General features: G+C 48.4%; 1 long non-coding RNA gene across 1 annotated transcript; it reads left to right on the forward strand.

The window, feature by feature from the left end:
- The first annotated feature begins 2,638 nt into the window (after positions 1-2,638).
- On the forward strand, positions 2,639-14,642 carry LOC119950636. Its single transcript, XR_005457379.1, has 2 exons — positions 2,639-2,718; positions 14,133-14,642. It is a non-coding gene; the product is annotated as an uncharacterized LOC119950636 (long non-coding RNA).
- Positions 14,643-18,175: the final 3,533 nt, after the last annotated feature.

Consider the following 18,175-nt stretch of genomic DNA (forward strand, 5'->3'; position numbering starts at 1 on the left):
CTTGCTCTCGGAGTCATCCCGCCAGCAGCCAGCACCAACACCGCCAGCACCTGCACCATCGGGGCCATCACCGCCTGTGCCGACGTCACCACCACAGCTACGCCGATCACAGCGGAACGTCCGACCACCGATTCGGCTCAACCTGTAACCTGCTAACCGGATGGACTCTTGATTTTCCTTGTTGGACCCTCTTGTAAATAGCATCCTTTGTATTAGAGTTACATGTCACCCCCGCCGGACTCATTTTTACAGGGGGTGAATGTGGTGAGATAACCACTGTAGTTATGTGTACTGCAGTAGGGGGATGTATGCCTGTACCTGTAATACAGGTTCCTCCGGTCAGCCCCTGCCGGCTAGCTCCGCCCACAGGGAGCTTGTGTATAAATATGTATGAGAGCTGCTCAGACCCTCAGTCTACAGTTGCGGATGGAGGGACAACATCGTACAGCAATAAAGCCTCTATTGTACTAGTCTCTCGGCTTTGAGTATAATTGTTAGCACCACAGAGTGTTCAGTAAAGAGCGCGAAGAGAGAGGGAGGGCGAGAGTTCAGTAAAGAGCGCAGAGAGAGAGAGGGTGAGAGCTCAGTAAAGAGCGTGGAGAGAGAGGGAGGGCGAGACTTCAGTAAAGAGCGCGGAGAGAGAGAGGGCGAGAGTTCATAAAAGAGCGTGGAGAGAGAGAGGGCGAGAGTTCAGTAAAGAGCGCGGAGAGACAGGGCGAGAGTTCAGTAAAGTGCGCGGAGAGAGAGCGCGCGAGAGTTCAGTAAAGAGTGCGGAGAGAGAGGGAGAGACTTCAGTAAAGAACGAGGAGAGAGAGAGAGAGAGGGCGAGACTTCGGTAAAGAGCACGGAGAGAAAGGGCGAGACTTCAGTAATGAACGCGGAGAGAGATACAGGGTGAGTGTTCTGTAAAGTGCGCGGAGAGTGAGAGAGAGGGCGAGAGTTCAGTAAAGAGCGCAGAGAGAGAGAGAGAGGGCGAGAGTTCAGTAAAGAGCGCGGAGAGAGAGAGAGGGCGAGACTTCAGTAAAGAGCGCGGAGAGAAAGGCCGAGACTTCAGTAAAGAGCGTGGAGAGAAAGGCCGAGACTTCAGTAAAGAACGCGGAGAGAGAGACAGGGCGAGACTTCAGTAAAGAGCGCAGAATGAGAGAGGGTGAGAGTTCAGTAAAGTGCGAGGAGAGAGAGAGAGAGGTTGAGAGTTCAGTAAAGAGTGCGGAGAGAGAGAGAGAGGGCGAGAGTTCAGTAAAGAGCGCGGAGAGAGAGGGCGAGACTTCAGGAAAGTGCGCGGAGAGAGAGGGAGGGCGAGACTTCAGTAAAGTGCGCGGAGAGAGAGAGAGAGGGTGAAAGTTCAGTAAAGAGCGCGGAGAGAGAGGGAGAGACTTCAGTAAAGAGTGCCGAGAGAGAGAGAGGGCGAGACTTCAGTAAAGTGCGCGGAGATAAAGGGCGAGACTTCAGTAAAGAGCGCGGAGAGAGAGGGCTTTCTTCAGTAAAGTGCGCGGAGATAAAGGGCGAGACTTCAGTAAAGAGCACGGAGAGAGAGAGAGAGGGTGATAGTTCAGTAAAGAGCGTGGAGAGACAGTGGGCGAGCGTTCAGTAAAGAGCGCGGAGAGAGAGAGAGTGAGAGTTCAGTAAAGAGTGCAGAGAGAGAGAGGGCGAGAGTTCAGTAAAGTGCGCGGTAGGAGAGAGAGGGCAAGAGTTCAGTACGGAACGCGAGAAGAGAGAGAGGGCGAGAGTTCAGTAAAGAGCGTGGAGAGTGAGAGAGGGCGAGACTTCAGTAAAGAGCGCGGAGAGAATGTCCGAGAATTCAGTCAGAACGCGGAGAAAAAGACCTTGACTTCAGTAAAGAACGCGGAATGAGAGACAGGGCGAGTTTTCACTAAAGAACGTGGAGAGAGAGAGAGAGGGTGAGACTTCAGTAAAGACCGCGGAGAGAATGTCCGAGAATTCAGTCAGAACGCGGGGAAAAAGACCTTGACTTCAGTAAAGAACGCGGAATGAGAGACAGGGCGAGTTTTCACTAAAGAACGTGGAGAGAGAGAGAGAGGGTGAGACTTCAGTAAAGAGCACGGAGAGAAAGGGCGAGACTTCAGTAAAGAGCGCGGAGAGAGAGGGAGGGCGAGACTTCAGTAAAGTGCGCTGAGAGAGCGAGAGGGTGAGACTTCAGTAACGAGCGCGGAGAGAGATGGAGGGCGAGATTTCAGTAAAGAGTGCGGAGAGAGAGAGGGTGAGAGTTCAGTAAAGAGCGTGGAGAGACAGTGGGCGAGCGTTCAGTAAAGAGCGCGGAGAGAGAGAGAGTGAGAGTTCAGTAAAGAGTGCAGAGAGAGAGAGAGGGCGAGAGTTCAGCAAAGTGCGCGGTAGGAGAGAGAGGGCAAGAGTTCAGTACGGAACGCGAGAAGAGAGAGAGGGCGAGAGTTCAGTAAAGAGCGTGGAGAGTGAGAGAGGGCGAGACTTCAGTAAAGAGCGCGGAGAGAATGTCCGAGAATTCAGTCAGAACGCGGAGAAAAAGACCTTGACTTCAGTAAAGAACGCGGAATGAGAGACAGGGCGAGTTTTCACTAAAGAACGTGGAGAGAGAGAGAGAGGGTGAGACTTCAGTAAAGACCGCGGAGAGAATGTCCGAGAATTCAGTCAGAACGCGGGGATAAAGACCTTGACTTCAGTAAAGAACGCGGAATGAGAGACAGGGCGAGTTTTCACTAAAGAACGTGGAGAGAGAGAGAGAGGGTGAGACTTCAGTAAAGAGCACGGAGAGAAAGGGCGAGACTTCAGTAAAGAGCGCGGAGAGAGAGGGAGGGCGAGACTTCAGTAAAGTGCGCTGAGAGAGCGAGAGGGTGAGACTTCAGTAACGAGCGCGGAGAGAGATGGAGGGCGAGATTTCAGTAAAGAGTGCGGAGAGAGAGAGGGTGAGAGTTCAGTAAAGTGCGCGGAGAGATAGAGAGGGCGAGAGTTCAGTAAAGAGTGCGGAGAGAGAGAGGGCGAGACTTCAGTCAAGAACGCTGAGAGACAGAGAGAGTGGGCGAGACTTCAGTAAAGATTGCGGAGAGAGAGAGGGTGAGAGTTCAGTAAAGAGCACGGAGAGAGAGGGAGAGACTTCAGTAAAGAATGTGGAGAGAGAGAGAGGGCAAGAGTTCAGTAAGGAACACGGAGAGAGAGAGAGGGCGAGACTTCAGTAAAGAGCGCGGAGAGAGAGAGGGGACGAGACTTCAGTAAAGAGCACAAAGAGAGAGAGAGGGCGAGAGTTCAGTAAAGAACGCGAAGAGAGAGAGGGTGAGAGTTCAGTAAAGTGCACGGAGAGAGAGAGAGGGCGAGAGTTCAGTAAAGAGCGCGGAGAGAGAGAGATTGAGAGTTCAGTAAAGTGCCGGTGAGAGAGAGGGTGAGAGTTCAGTAAAGAGCGTGGAGAGAGAGATTTCAGTAAAGAGCGCGGAGAGAGATGGCGAGACTTCAGTAAAGAACAGAGAGTGAGAGAGAGGGCAGAGTTCAGTAAAGAGTGCGGAGAGAGAGAAGGTGAGAGTGCAGTAAAGTGCGCGGAGAGAGAGAGAGGGCGAGAGTTCAGTAAAGAGTGCGGAGAGAGAGAGGGTGAGAGTTCAGTAAAGTGCGCGGAGAGAGAGAGAGGGCGAGAGTTCAGTAAAGAGTGCGGAGAGAGAGAGGGTGAGAGTTCAGTAAAGTGCGTGGAGAGAGAGAGGGTGAGAGTTCAGTAAAGTGCGCGGAGAGAGAGAGAGGGCGAGAGTTCAGTAAAGAGCGTGGAGAGAGAGAGGTTGAGAGTTCAGTAAAGTGCCGGAGAGAGAGAGGGTGAGAGTTCAGTAAAGAGGGCAGAGAGAGAGAGGGTAAGACTTCAGTAAAGAGCACGGAGAGAAAGGGCGAAACTTCAGTAAAGAAAGCGGAGAGAGAGACAGGGCGATTGTTCAGTAAAGAGCACGAAGAGAGAGGGAGGGCGAGAGTTCAGTAAGGAACGCGCAGAGAGAGGGAGGGCGAGACTTCAGTAAAGTGCGCGGAGAGAGAGAGAGGGCGAGAGTTCAGTAAAGAGCGCGGAGAGAGAGAGAGGGCGAGAGTTCAGTAAAGAGCGGGGAGAGAGAGAGAGGGCGAGACTTCAGTAAAGTGCGCGGAGAAAAAGGGCGAGACTTCAGTAAAGAGTGCGGAGAGAGAGAGGGTGAGAGTTCAGTAAAGTGCGCGGAGAGAGAGAGAGGGCAAGAGTTCAGTAAAGAGTGCGGAGAGAGAGAGGGCGAGACTTCAGTCAAGAACGCTGAGAGACAGAGAGAGTGGGCGAGACTTCAGTAAAGAGTGCGGAGAGAGAGAGGGTGAGAGTTCAGTAAAGAGCACGGAGAGAGAGGGAGAGACTTCAGTAAAGAATGTGGAGAGAGAGAGAGGGCGAGAGTTCAGTAAGGAACACGGAGAGAGAGAGAGGGCGAGAGTTCAGTAAAGGGCGCGGAGAGAGAGGGAGAGAATTCAGTAAAGAATGCGGAGAGAGAGAGAGAGAGAGGGCGAGACTTCAGTAAAGAGCGCGGAGAGAATGTCCGAGACTTCAGTCAGAACGCGGAGAGAAAGACCTTGACTTCAGTAATGAACGCGGAATGAGAGACAGGGCGAGTTTTCAGTAAAGAGCGCGGAGAGCTAGAGAGGGCGATAGTTCAGTAAAGAGCGCGGAGAGGGACAGGGCGAGAGTTCAGTAAAGAGCGCGGAGAGAGAGAGGGTGAGTGTTCAGGAAAGAGGGCAGAGAGAGAGAAGGAGAGACTTCACTAAAGAACGTGGAGAGAGAGAGAGAGGGTGAGACTTCAGTAAAGAGCACAGAGAGAAAGGGCGAGACTTCAGTAAAGAGCGCGGAGAGAGAGGGAGGTCGAGACTTCAGTAAAGTGCGCTGAGAGAGCGAGAGGGCGAGACTTCAGTAAAGAGCGCGGAGAGAGAGGGAGGTCGAGACTTCAGTAAAGTGCGCTGAGAGAGCGAGAGGGCGAGACTTCAGTAACGAGCGCGGAGAGAGAGGGAGGGCGAGACTTCAGTATAGAGCGCGGAGAGAGAGGGCAAAGTTCGTAAGAGCGTGGAGAGAGAGGGAGGGCGAGACATCAGTAAAGAGCGCGGAGAGAGGGCGCGACTTCAGTAAAGAACGTGGAGAGAAAGGGAAGGCGAGAGTTCAATAAAGGGCGCGGAGAGAGAGAGGGGACGAGACTTCAGTAAAGAGCACAAAGAGAGAGAGGGCGAGAGTTCAGTAAAGAACGCGAAGAGAGAGAGGGCGAGACTTCAGTAAAGTGCGCGGAGAAAAAGGGCGAGACTTCAGTAAAGAGTGCGGAGAGAGAGAGGGTGAGAGTTCAGTAAAGAGCGCAAGAGAGAGGGAGGGCGAGAGTTCAGTAAAGAGTGCGGAGAGAGAGGGCGAGAGTTCAGTAAAGAGTGCGGAGAGAGAGAGGGTGAGAGTTCAGTAAAGTGCGCGGAGAGAGAGAGAGGGCGAGAGTTCAGTAAAGAGTGCGGAGAGAGAGAGGGTGAGAGTTCAGTAAAGTGCGTGGAGAGAGAGAGGGTGAGAGTTCAGTAAATTGCACGGAGAGAGAGAGGGCGAGAGTTCAGTAAAGAGCGTGGAGAGAGGTTGAGAGTTCAGTAAAGTGCCGGTGAGAGAGAGGGTGAGTGTTCAGTAAAGAGCGTGGAGTGAGAGGGCGGGATTTCAGTAAAGAGCGCGGAAGGAGAGGGCGAGAGTTCAGTAAAGAGCGCGGAGAGAGATGGCGAGACTTCAGTAAAGAACACAGAGAGAGAGAGGGCGGAGTTCAGTAAAGAGTGCGGAGAGAGAGGGAGAGACTTAGGTAAAGAACGCGGAGATAGAGGGAGGGCGAGAGTTCAGTAAAGGGCGCAGAGAGAGAGGGTGAGAGTTCAGTAAAGAGTGCAGAGAGAGAGAGAGAGAGAGGGCGAGACTTCAGTAAAGAGCGCGGAGAGAATGTCCGAGACTTCAGTCAGAACGCGGAGAGAAAGACCTTGACTTCAGTAAAGAACGCGGTAAAGAGGGCAGAGAGAGAGAAGGAGAGACTTCACTAAAGAACGTGGAGAGATAGAGAGAGGGTGAGACTTCAGTAAAGAGCACGGAGAGAAAGGGCGAAACTTCAATAAAGAGCGCGGAGAGAGAGGGAGGGCGAGACTTCAGTAAAGTGCGCGGAGAGAGCGAGAGGGCGAGACTTCAGTAACAAGCGCGGAGAGAGAGGGAGGGCGAGACTTCAGAATAGAGCGCGGAGATAGAGAGAGGGCGAAAGTTCGTAAGAGCGTGGAGAGAGAGGGAGGGCGAGACATTTGTAAAGAGCGCGGAGAGAGGGCGCGACTTCAGTAAAGAACGTGGAGAGAGAGGGAAGGCGAGAGTTCAATAAAGAGGGCAGAGAGAGAGAGGGGACGAGACTTCAGTAAAGAGCACAAAGAGAGAGAGAGGGCGAGAGTTCAGTAAAGAACGCGAAGAGAGGGCGAGACTTCAGTAAAGTGCGCGGAGAAAAAGGGCGAGACTTCAGTAAAGAGTGCGGAGAGAGAGAGGGTGAGAGTTCAGTAAAGTGCGTGGAGAGAGAGAGAGGGCGAGAGTTCAGTAAAGAGCGCGGAGAGAGAGAGGGTGAGAGTTCAGTAAAGTGCGCAGAGAGAGAGAGAGGGCGAGAGTTCAGTAAAGAGCGTGGAGAGAGAGAGGTTGAGAGTTCAGTAAAGTGCCGGTGAGAGAGAGGGTGAGAGTTCAGTAAAGAGCGTGGAGAGAGAGGGCAAGATTTCAGTAAAGAGCGCGGAGAGAGATGGCGAGACTTCAGTAAAGAACAGAGAGAGAGAGAGAGAGGGCGGAGTTCAGTAAAGAGTGCGGAGAGAGAGGGAGAGACTTCAGTAAAGAACGCAGAGAGAGAGAGAGAGAGAGGGCGAGACTTCAGTAAAGAAAGCGGAGATAGAGGGAGGGCGAGAGTTGAGTAAAGGGCACGGAGAGAGAGGGTGAGAGTTCAGTAAAGAGTGCAGAGAGAGGGCGATACTTCAGTAAAGAGTGCGGAGAGGGAGAGGGCGACAGTTCAGTAAAGAGCGCGGAGAGAGAGAGGGCGAGACTTCAGTAAAGAACGCCGCGGGAGAGAGAGAGAGGGCGAGACTTCAGTAAAGAACACGGAGAGAGAGAGAGGGCGAGACTTCAGTAAAGAGCACGGAGACAGAGGGCGGGACTTCAGTAAAGTGTGCGGAGATAAAGGGCGAGACTTCAGTAAAGAGCGCGGAGAGAGAGAGAGGACGATAGTTCAGTAAAGAGCGCGGAGAGAGAGGGCGAGAGTTCAGTAAAGAGTGCGGAGAGAGGAAGGGCGAGTGTTCAGTAAAGAGCGCGGAGAGAGAGTGAGTGCGAGAGTTTAGTAAGGAACGCGGGGAGCGAAAGAGTGCGAGAGTTCAGTAAAGAGCGCGGAGAGAGAGGGAGAGACTTCATTAAAGAACGCGGAGAGAGAGAGAGGGCGAGTGTTCAGTAAAGAGCGCGGAGAGAGAGAGAGGGCGAGCGTTCAGTAAAGAGCGCGGAGAGAGAGTGGGTGAGAGTTCAGTAAAGTGCGCGGAGTGAGATAGAGGGCGGGAGTTCAGTAAAGAGCGTGGAGATAGAGAGAGGGCGAGCCTTCAGTAAAGAACGCGGACAGAGAGACAGGGCGAGTGTTCAGTAAAGAGCGCGGAGAGAGAGTGGGTGAGAGTTCAGTAAAGTGCGCGGAGTGTGAGAGAGGGCGAGAGTTGAGTAAAGAGCGCAGAGAGAGAGAGGGCGAGAGTTCAGTAAAGAACGCGGAGAGAGAGAGAAGGCGAGAGTTCAGTAAAGAGCGCGGAGAGAGAGGGCGAGACTTCAGTAAACAGCGCGGAGAGAGAGAGAGGGCGAGAGATCAGGAAAGAGCGAGGAGAGAGAGAGGGTGAGAGTTCAGTAAAGAGCACTCTCAGGTAAGAGAGCTGTTTGTCTGTTTCAAAATAGAATAAATCCCGGCAAAATGACGTCACACGAGACAGTGACCTGATTGACTGAAAGGCAGACTGGGCTACATTTGAATATCTGGAGTTACTGATTTAAATACTAGTCTTGAGTTGACTTAGAATACTATATTTATGTTGATTTGAATTACTATTTTTTAATTTTCTCAATTTGACTTGTATATCTATTTTGGGTTAGAACATAGAACAGTACAGCACAGAACAGGCCCTTCGGCCCTCGATGTTGTGCCGAGCCATGATCACCCTACTCCAGGGGTGGGCAAACTACGGCCCGCGGGCCGCATGCGGCCCGCCAAAGGTATTTCTGCGGCCCACCAAGTCATTAAAAAAAAAAAAAAAATTTTTTTTTAAATTTTTTTTTAAAGGTTAATGGGTGGGGGGGGGCTGTTGGATTACTTACTGGTATAGGGTGGATACGTTGACTTGAGTAGGGTGATCATTGCTTGACACAACGTCGAGGGCCGAAGGGCCTGTTCTGTGCTGTACTGTTCTATGTTCTATATGAGGCGCCCAGAATCATAACCGGGTGAAGCAATTATTTTACTTAATATACTATGCGGCCCTTTGTGAATTGTGAATTTCTGAATGCGGCCCTTGCACGGAAAAGTTTGCCAACCCCTGCCCTACTCAAACCCACGTATCCACCCGATACCCGTAACCCAACAACCCCCCCCTTAACCTTACTTTTTAGGACACTACGGGCAATTTAGCATGGCCAATCCACCTAACCCGCACATCTTTGGACTGTGGGAGGAAACCGGAGCACCCGGAGGAAACCCACGCACACAGGGGGAGGACGTGCAGACTCCACACAGACAGTGACCCAGCCGGGAATCGAACCTGGGACCCTGGAGCTGTGAAGCATTTATGCTAACCACCATGTTACCGTGCTGCCTAAACGTTGATTTAAATAACTTTTTAAATTTCAATTAAAACTATTTTTAATTTGTTTTCAGATCAAGAGGGATAAATACACAGGTTTTTAAAAAATCGAATAAAATAGTATAAGGGGATTGGATTTAATCTGACACAGAAACATCTTTCTAAACTTTAGTTTTGAGGGTTTAATTTGAAGGAATAATTCATGACAGGACAGTTCCAAGGCGTGGTCTGCTCCTCTTGCTCCATGTGGCAGGCTGGGGACAGTTCCAGTCCCCAGGGTCTGCATGTGTGCCGGAACTGTCTCCAGTTACAGCTCCTGGAAGCTTGAGTTTCAGAGCTGGAGCAGCGGCTGGAGACACTGTGGAGCATCCGTGAGTTGGAGAGTATAATGGATAGCACGTATAGAGAGGTGGTCACACCGCAGGCTCAGACTCTGCAGGTAAGAAGGGAATGGGTGACCACCAGACTGAGCAAGAGAGCGAGGAGGTATTGCAGGAATCTCCTGTAGCCATTCCCCTGCAGAACAGAAACCCGTTTTGGATACTGTTGAGGGAAAGGCCTCTCAGGGAAAAACAGCAACAGCCAAACCCGTGGCACCATGGTAGGTTCTGCTGCAGAGGGGAGGAGTAATAAGTGTGACAGTGCAATAGTAATAGGGGATTCACTTGTAAGGGGAATAGACAGCCGTTTCTAGGGCCACAAATAAGACTCCAGGATGATATGTTGCTCTCTGGTGCTCGAGTCAAGGATGTCTCAGGACATTGTGGAGGGGAGGATGAACAGCCAGTGGTTGTGGTGCATATCGGTACAAACAACGTAGGTAAAACTAAAAAAGGGATGTGGTCCTAAAGGCAGAATACAGGGAGCTAGGAAGGAAGTTAACAAATCGGACCTCAAAGGTAGTGATCTCAGGATTACTACCGGTGCCACGTGCTAGGCAGAGTAGAAGTGACAGAAGTGATAGGATGAATATGTGGCTGAAGAGATGGTATCAGGGGGAGGTTTTCAGATTCCAGGGGCATTGGGACCGGTTCTGGGAGAGGTGGGACCTGTACAAACTGGATTGTTAAATCTGGGCAGGACTGGAACTGATGTCTGAGGAGAGCCATTTGCTAGAGTGGTTGGGGAAGGTTTAAACGAACATGCCAGGGGGATGGGAACCTCACAAGGAGTCAGTAAAAGAGGGAGCAAGGACAAAGCAAAAGATAGAAAAGTTAATAAGAAAAGTGATAGGTGGAGAAACCAAGGACAAAATTCAAACAGGGCAGGAGAGAAAAATATTGGGAGCAAGACAAGCATTGTAAAAAAGACAAACTTAAAGGCTCTGTGCCTTAATGCACGGAGGATTTGTAATAAAGTGGATGAACTAATCGCGCAGATAGATATAAATGGGTATGATATAATTGGGATTATGGAGACATGGCTGCAGGGTGAACAGGGGTGGGAAATTAATGTTCCAGGGTTCTCAGTATTTAGGAAGGACAGGCATAAAAGAAAAGGTGGTGGTGTGGCAATGCTGGTTAAAGAGGAAATTAACACAATAGTGAGGAAGGATATTAGCTTTGACAATGTGGAATCTGTATGGGTAGAGTTGAGAAATACCAAGGGACAAAAAACATTGGTGGGTGTCATATATAGACCCCCAAACTGCACTGGTGAGGTTGGGAATGGCATTAAACAGGAAATTAGGGATGCTTGTAATAAGGGAATATCAGTGATCATGGGTCATTTTAATCTTCACATAGATTGGGCAAATCAAATTAGCCACAATGCCGTAGAGGAATCTCTGGAGTGCATACGGAATGGTTTCCTTCACCAATATGTGGAGGAACCAACCAGAGAGCAGGCCACCTTAGATTGGGTACTGTGTAATTAGAAGGGATTTATTGCCAATCTGGCTGTACGAGACCCCTTGGGGATGAGCGACCATAGCATGATAAAATTTGTTATCAAGATGGAGAGTGAAGGGGTTGATTCGAACTCTCGGGTGCTGAATCTTACTAAAGGGAACTATGAGGATATGAGGCGTGAGTTGGTCTTGATAGATTGGGGAGAGTTACTAAAAGGTATGACAGTGGATAGACAATGGCAAACATTCAAGGAACGCATGGAGGAACTACAGCAACTATTCATTCCTGTCTGGCACCAAAGCAAAGAAGGTAAGAGGGCCAATCCATAGCCTACAAAGGAAATTAGAAATAGTATCTGATCCCAGGAAGAAGCATACAAATTGGCCAAGATAAATAATAGGTCTGAGGATTGGAAGCTGTTTAGAATTCAGCAAAGGACGAAGGGAGCGATTAAGAAGGGGAAAGTACAGTACGAAAGGAAGCTTGCAGGGAACATCAAGACTGACACGAAGAGTTTCTAAAGATATGTGAAGAGAAAGAGATTGGGAAAGAGAATGCATAATAAGGGACAAAGAAATGGCCGAGCAATTAAATACATACTTTGGTTCTGTCTTCACAAACGAGGACACAAATCAGATCCCAGAAATGTGGGAGAATGGAAGGTTTAGTGAGAGGAAAGAACTGAGGGAGATCAACATTAGTAGAGAAATGGTGCTGGGAAAACTGATGGGATTGAAGGCGGATAAATCCCCAGGGCCTGAGAATTTGCATCCCAGAGTTCTTAAGGAGGTTGCTCTGGAAATAGTGGATGCATTGGTGGTCATCTTCCGGGATTCTATAGACTCTGGAACTGTCCCTGCAGACTGGAGGGTAGCTCATGTCACGCCGATATTCAAAAAGGGAGGTAGAGCGAAAGCAGGCAATTATAGACCAGTAAGCCTAACATCCGTAGTGGGGAAAATGCGTGAATTCATTATTAAGGACTTTATAGCGGAACATTTAGAAAGCAGTGGGAGGATCAGTCAGAGTCAGCATGGATTTATGAAGGGAAAATCATGCTTGACAAATCTGTTAGAATTCATTGAAGAGATAACCAGTACAGTCGACAAGGGGGAGCCAGTCAATGTGGTATATTTGGACTTTCAGAAGGCGTTTGACAAAGTCCCGTACAAGAGGTTATTGTGCAAAATTAAAGTGCATGGGATTGGGGGAAATGTTTTGAGGTGGAAAGAAAACTGGTTGGCAGAGAGGAAACAAAGAGTAGGGATTAATGGGTCCTTTTCAAATTGGCAGGCAGTAACCAGTGGGGTACCACATGGATCGGTGCTGGGACCCCAGCTATTCACAATATATATTAATGATTTGGCCGTCATGAATTTTGCTTTGTACGCAATTCTCCACCGAATTACGTTTCACGGTTCCCGTGTTGGCCAACAGAGAATTCTGCCCTAAATTTTAGATATGTCCTGGATCATAGTATCCCTAAAGTACAGAAGGAGGCTATTCAGCTCATCGAGTCTATACCGATCCTCGCAAAGGCCACATTACCGAGGACGGATCCTCCACCCTCTCTCCATAGCCCCACCGAAAGTTTGGCAATTTATTATGGACAATTCTCCTAATCCACCTCATGAACTTTAGACTATGAGAGGAAACTGGAGCACCCAGAGGACAGCCATGCATTCATGGGGAGAGTATCGGACTCTGAGAAATCCCCAGTACAAAAGAGTATTTGACTCAGAAAAATCTCCAGTGCAGGAGCATACCGGACTAAAAGAAATCTCCATTACAGAGCACAGTAAGAAGTCTTACAACATGAGATTAAAGTCCAACAGGTTTGTTTTGAATCGCTAGCTCTCGGGAGAGAGCTCCTTCTTCAGGTGAATGCAGAGGTGGGTTCCAAAAACACACATATAGACAAAGTCTATCCATTGCAGAGAGAATACTGACACAGGTAAATCTTCAGGACAGGAGAATAACTTACTCAGTTATAGACCCTTTACTAGAGATTACCTGACTCAGGGATATCTCCAGCACTGCGAAGACCTGGCTCCGTGAAATTCACAATAAGGGAGAAACCCGATTCAGAGAAATCACGAGTAGAGAGAAAGCCGGACTGACAGCTTTCCCCTGTAGAGGACAATAACTGACTCAGTGAAATCCACCGGAAGGAAAAAAAAACTTACTTTCCAGTACATCAGAACACTGATGCAGGGACATCTCCAGTAAAGCATAATACCAAACTCCGAGAAAACTCCTGTATTTGAGAATAATGGAAGCAAACATATTCACAATGCTTGAGAATACCTGACTCAGATACAGCACCAGGACAGGGTAATGACACACTCTGAGATATCTCACGTACTAAAAACAACTGACTCAGATTAATATACAACACATGAGAATACCTGTGTCAGAGGTATCCCTCGTACAAGATACTAACTGACTGGGATAAATCTCAAGCGTATGAGAACACCTGACTCAGAGTTGCCCCTGCACAGCAGAACACATAAATCAAAGATATCTCCAGTACAGGAGAATAGACTTTGTGTAATATCTAGCAGGTTTGGGGGGGGGGGGGGGGAGCATGCAACTTCAGAGATTTCCCAGAAATATGAAACCAATGCGCAGACCCTTGATCGAGGACCGGAACCCAAAGGTACAATAGAATGTATTTTCAACCACTTATTGCATTTCTCGGGATTTGGAAGCTGGCACATGCGCACCATGACCTCAATCAATCAGAATCCCCGCGCATGAAAGAGGTAACCTCCCTTCTCTTGACAACACTGTCCATTAACTGTCAAGATCATGCACAGCGACCGGGTGCAATTCAAACTGAGAGCAATAATAGAACATAGAACAGTACAGCACAGTACAGGCCCTTCAGCCCACAATGTTGTGCTGACCATTTTTTATAATCTAAGAACAACCGAACCTCCACACCTTCAATTTACTGTTGTCCATGTGCTTGTCCAAGAGTCGCTTAAATGACCCTACTGACTCGGACTCCACCACCTCAGCTGACAGTGCATTCCACACAACCACCACTCTGCGTAAAGAACCTACATCGACATCTCCCCTATACCTTCCTCCAATCACCTTAAAATTATGTTCCCTCGTGACAGTATTTTCCACCCTGAGGAAAAGTCTCTGGTTATCCACTCTATCCATGCCTCTCATCACCTTGTACACTTCTACCAAGTCACCTCTCTGCCCTCTTCGCTCTAGTGAGAAAAGCCCGAGCTCCCTCAACCTTTCTTCATAAGACATGCCCTCCAGTCCAGGCAGCATCCTGGTAAATCTCCTCTATACCCTCTCCGAAGCATGTACATCCTTCCTATAATGAGGAATCAATCGGGTAATCGGATATTAAGACTCCCAGAGCCGGACAATTCCATTGTTTAGGAAAACATTTGGATTGAAGCGCTGGCCGTGATTATTCCCCATGGACGTAGAAGCCCTCACTAATCGTTTCTCTCATTTTAGATGCATTTCCGGGACGAAGGACCCCCAGACTCGAACTGATAACAGGAAATGAGATACGCCACCTCGCAACAAGTTTTAATTGCCTGAAAGGCAGCGATATTTCCCGGGCCTGAAAGAGTTTGTGGGACCACCGAGCCAGAGTACCGATTATTCATGGGATAGAAGACACCTGGGCCAAGGACACTCCAATGCTAGTAAACCTACAGACAATGTACCACACTACAGGATAGGAGAACTACTTCGAGTGGAACAAATCCTCGGAATAATCGAACTACCTCCTCCCACCATTGATGCATATGGAGAGCGTGCAGAATTTCACTGTGCCACTGGGGAGGAATCCCCCTGACATGTGCCAGTCCAGAGTGTCGAAAATCAGGCCATGCAATCTGGGCAATCCAGGATTTCAGATTCCGCTTTGCCGAAAGGAAGCCTGATATAAGCAGAAACAAATCAGCTGCTCAGGTAACATCCGTGGAGAGAGAAATTGAATAAATATTTCAGCGCAGTAAACTCTTCTCAAAACTGGGAGACATGAGAGTTAAAAATCCTTAAAACTGGCCAGAGGTGGGTGGGGGGAGTGGATATAAGCCAAAGGAAATAAACCTCCCTCAGTAGGAGATCTGTGATCATGTAAGATGCATGGATATTTCCAAGACATAATGGATGAGCATGAGATCATAGGGAATAGGCGAAGAAATTGGCCGTTTGCCCTACCTTCCCTGACCCACTATCCGATAAGGCCATGGTTGAGCAGTTTATGCTTTAACTCCAATTATCGCCGTCTCCCAAAATCCTTTATTTCCCTGACAATCAAAATCTCTCTCTGTCTGTCTGTCTTCAATATAGTTAATAGTCGGCAGCCACAGATCTGAAATAACACCTCTAATAGCACAGAGAAAAAAATCATCACCACCACCATCTCTGTCGAAATGTGAGTCATATTATTTTAAGTCTGTCCTTTGGTTGGAGGTTCGCTCACCAGAGGAAACATCCTCCCCATTCTCCACTGTCAAACTCCTCTGAATCATTGATATTTCAATAATATCAAACCTTCAGGGGAAGGCAGTAGTAGCCAGGCTCATGGCACCATGGCTGGCTCTGCTGCACAGAAGGGCGGGAAAAAGACTGGCAGGGCTATAGTCATAGGGGATTCAATTGTAAGGGGAGTAGGCAGGTATTTCTGTGGTCGAAAACGAGACTCCCGAATGGTATGTTGCCTCCCGGGTGCTCGGGTCAGGGATGTCTCCGGTCGGCTGCACAACATACTGAAAGGGGAGGGTGAACAGCCTGTTGTCGTGGTGCACCAACGATATAGGTAAAAAAAGGGATGAGGTCCCACAATCAGAATTTAGGGAGATAAGAGATAAGTTAAAAAGTAGGACCTCAAAGGTAGTAATCGCAGGATTGCTAACAGTGCCACGGGACAGTCAGAGTAGAAACTCAAGAATAGTCAGAATGAATACGTGGCTTGAGAAATGGTGCAGGAGGGAGGGTTTCAGATTTTTGGGACATTGGAACCGGTTCTGGGGGCGGTGGGACCATTACAAATCGGATGGTCTACACCTGGGCAGGACTGGAACCAATGTCCTAGGGGGTGCTTTTGCTAACACTGTTGGCGAGGTTTTAAACTAATGTGGCAGGGGGGTGGGAACCAGATTAGGAAGTTAGAGGTCAATAAAGAAGCAGCAACTAACGCCAGTAAGGTACGAGATAATAAACTCAATGTGACTAAGGGGAAGAGTAGACAGGGAAGAGTTGATGAACGCAAAGGGACAGGTGGTCTCAGGTGCATTTGTTTTAATGCGAGAAGTGTAGCAGGTAAGGCAGATGAACTTAGGGCTTGGATCAGTACCTGGGAATATGATGTTATTGGTATTACTGAGACTTGGTTGAGGGAAGGGCAGGACTGGCAACTGAATATCCCAGGGTATAGATGCTTCAGGAGGGATAGAGAGAGAGGTAGAAGCGGGGGAGGAGTTGCAATACTCGTCAGAGATGATATCACAGCTGTGATTAAGGAGGGCACGATGGAGGATTCGAGCACTGAGGCAATATGGGTGGAGCTAAGAAATAGGAAGGGTGCAGTAACATTGTTGGGACTTTACTACAGGCCTCCCAAAAGCGAGCATGAAGTAGAGGTACAAATATGCAGACAGATTATAGAAAAATGTAGGAGCAATAGGGTGGTTGTAATGGGAGATTTTAACTTCCCCAACATTGAATGGGATTCGTGTAGTGTTGGAGGCGTAGATGGAGCAGAGTTTGTCAGGAGCATCCAGGAGAGTTTTTTTAGAGCAGTATGTAAATAGTCCAACTCGGGAAGGGGCCATACTGGACCTGGTATTGGGGAATGATCCCGGCCAGGTGGTTGATGTTTCAGTCGGTGATTACTTTGGGAATAGCGATCACAATTCCATAAGTTTTAGAATACTCATGGACAAGGACAAGAGTGGTCCGAAAGGAAGAGTGCTAAATTGGGGAAAGGCAGAGTATAACAAAATTCGGCAGGAGCTAGGGAATGTGGATTGGGAGCAGCTGTTTAGGTGCAAATCCACATTTGAAATGTAGGAGTCTTTTAAGGAAAGGTTGATTAGAGTGCAGGACAGACATGTTCCTGTGAAAATGTGAGATAGAAATGGCAAGATTAGGGAACAATGGATGACGGGTGAAATTGTAAGACTAGCTAAGATGAAAAAGGAAGCATACATAAGATCTAGGCAACTTAAAACTGATGAAGCTTTGGAGGAATATCGGGAAAGTAGGACGAATCTCAAACGCGCAATAAAGAGGGCTAAAAGGGGTCATGAAATATCTTTGGCTAACAGGGTTAAGGAAAATCCCAAAGCCTTTTATTCGTATGTAAGGAGCAAGAGGGTAACTAGAGAAAGGATTGTCCCACTCAAAGACAAAAGAGGGAATTTATGCGTGGACTCAGAGGAAATGGGTGAGATTCTTAATGAGTACTTTGCATCGGTATTCACAAAGGAGAGGGACAAGACGGATATTGAGGCTAGGGATGGATGTTTAAATACTCTAGGTCAATTTGTCATACGGAAGGGGAAATTTTGGGTATTCTAAAAGACATTAAGGTGGACAAGTCCCCAGGACCGGATGGGATCTATCATAGGTTACTGAGGGAAGCGAGGGTCGAAATAGCTGGGGCCTTAACAGATATCTTTGCAGCATCCTTGAGCACGGGTGAGGTCCCGGAGGACTGGAGTATTGCTAATGTTGTCCCTTTGTTTAAGCAGGGTAGCAGGGAAAATCCAGGGAATTATAGACCTGTGAGCTTGACGTCAGTGGTAGGCAAACTGTTGGAGAAGGTACTGAGGGATAGGATCTATTCACATATGGAAGAAAATAGATTTATCAGTGATAGGCAGGGAATTTTGTGCAGGGAAGGTCATGTCTTACAAACCTAATAGAATTCTTTGAGGAAGTGACAAAGTTAATTGATTAGGGAAGGGCTGTAGATGTCATATACATGGACTTTAGTAAGGCGTTTGATAAGGTTTCCCATGGCAGGTTGATGGAAAAAGTGATGTCGTATGGGTTTCAGGGTGTACTAGCTAGATGGATAAAGAACTGGCTGGGTAACAGGAGACAGAGAGTAGTGGTGGAAGGGAATGTCTCAAAATGGAGAAGGGTGACTAGTGGTGTTCCACAGGGATCCGTGCTCAGACCACTGTTGTTTGTGATCTACATAAATGACCTGGAGGAAGGTATAGGTGGTCTGATTAGCAAGTTTGCAGATGATACTAAGATTGGTGGAGTTGCAGATAGCGAGGAGGACTGTCAGAGAATACAACAACAATATATAAATAGATTGGAGAGTTGGGCAGAGAAATGGCAGATGGAGTTCAATCCAGGCAAATGCGAGGTAATGCATTTTGGAAGATCAAATTCAAGAGCGGACTATATGGTCAATGGAAGTGTCCTGGGGAAAATTGATGTGGAGAGAGATCTGGGAGTTCAGGTCCATTGTACCCTGAAGGTGGCAACACAGGTTGATAGAGTGGTCAAGAAGGCACACAGCATGCTTG

This window comes from Scyliorhinus canicula, chromosome 16 (assembly GCF_902713615.1).
Source record: "Scyliorhinus canicula chromosome 16, sScyCan1.1, whole genome shotgun sequence".
NCBI classification, from domain to species: domain Eukaryota; kingdom Metazoa; phylum Chordata; class Chondrichthyes; order Carcharhiniformes; family Scyliorhinidae; genus Scyliorhinus; species Scyliorhinus canicula.